The sequence below is a fragment of the Ipomoea triloba genome, chromosome 16 (genome assembly GCF_003576645.1).
Source record: "Ipomoea triloba cultivar NCNSP0323 chromosome 16, ASM357664v1".
In the NCBI taxonomy this organism is placed as follows: domain Eukaryota; kingdom Viridiplantae; phylum Streptophyta; class Magnoliopsida; order Solanales; family Convolvulaceae; genus Ipomoea; species Ipomoea triloba.
This window is the reverse complement of record NC_044931.1, coordinates 7,213,462-7,214,019: the sequence shown is the minus strand read 5'-3', so window position 1 is coordinate 7,214,019 and position 558 is coordinate 7,213,462. Positions and strand designations below refer to the sequence as shown.

At 51.8% G+C, this 558-nt stretch overlaps 2 non-coding genes across 2 annotated transcripts; both read left to right on the top strand.

The window, feature by feature from the left end:
* Positions 1–161: 161 nt before the first annotated feature.
* Positions 162–280, top strand: LOC116008121. Its single transcript, XR_004095520.1, has one exon. It is a non-coding gene; the product is annotated as a 5S ribosomal RNA (ribosomal RNA).
* A 137-nt stretch (positions 281–417) lies between these two features.
* On the top strand, positions 418–536 carry LOC116008998. The gene has a single exon (XR_004096339.1). It is a non-coding gene; the product is annotated as a 5S ribosomal RNA (ribosomal RNA).
* Positions 537–558: the final 22 nt, after the last annotated feature.

The following is a 558-nucleotide window of genomic DNA, read 5'->3' as shown; positions in this document are numbered from 1 at the left end:
TGGGAAGTCCTCGTGTTGCATCCCCCACCCTCTTTTTAATCTTTCTTTTAAACCGCTGGACCGCTCGCTAAGGGTACTATCCTTTTAAACCGCTAAACCGCTAAGCGAGAGAAGTTGCGCGGAGAGAGAGGGTCAAGTACATTTTGCGCGCAGTACGTGACGGATGCGATCATACCAGCACTAATGCACCGGATCCCATCAGAACTCCGAAGTGAAGCGTGCTTGGGCGAGAGTAGTACTAGGATGGGTGACCCCCTGGGAAGTCCTCGTGTTGCATCCCCCACCCTCTTTTTAATCTTTCTTTTAAACCGCTGGACCGCTCGCTAAGGGTACTATCCTTTTAAACCGCTAAACCGCTAAGCGAGAGAAGTTGCGCGGAGAGAGAGGGTCAAGTACATTTTGCGCGCAGTACGTGACGGATGCGATCATACCAGCACTAATGCACCGGATCCCATCAGAACTCCGAAGTGAAGCGTGCTTGGGCGAGAGTAGTACTAGGATGGGTGACCCCCTGGGAAGTCCCCCACCCTCTTTTTAATCTTTCTTTTAAACCGCTGG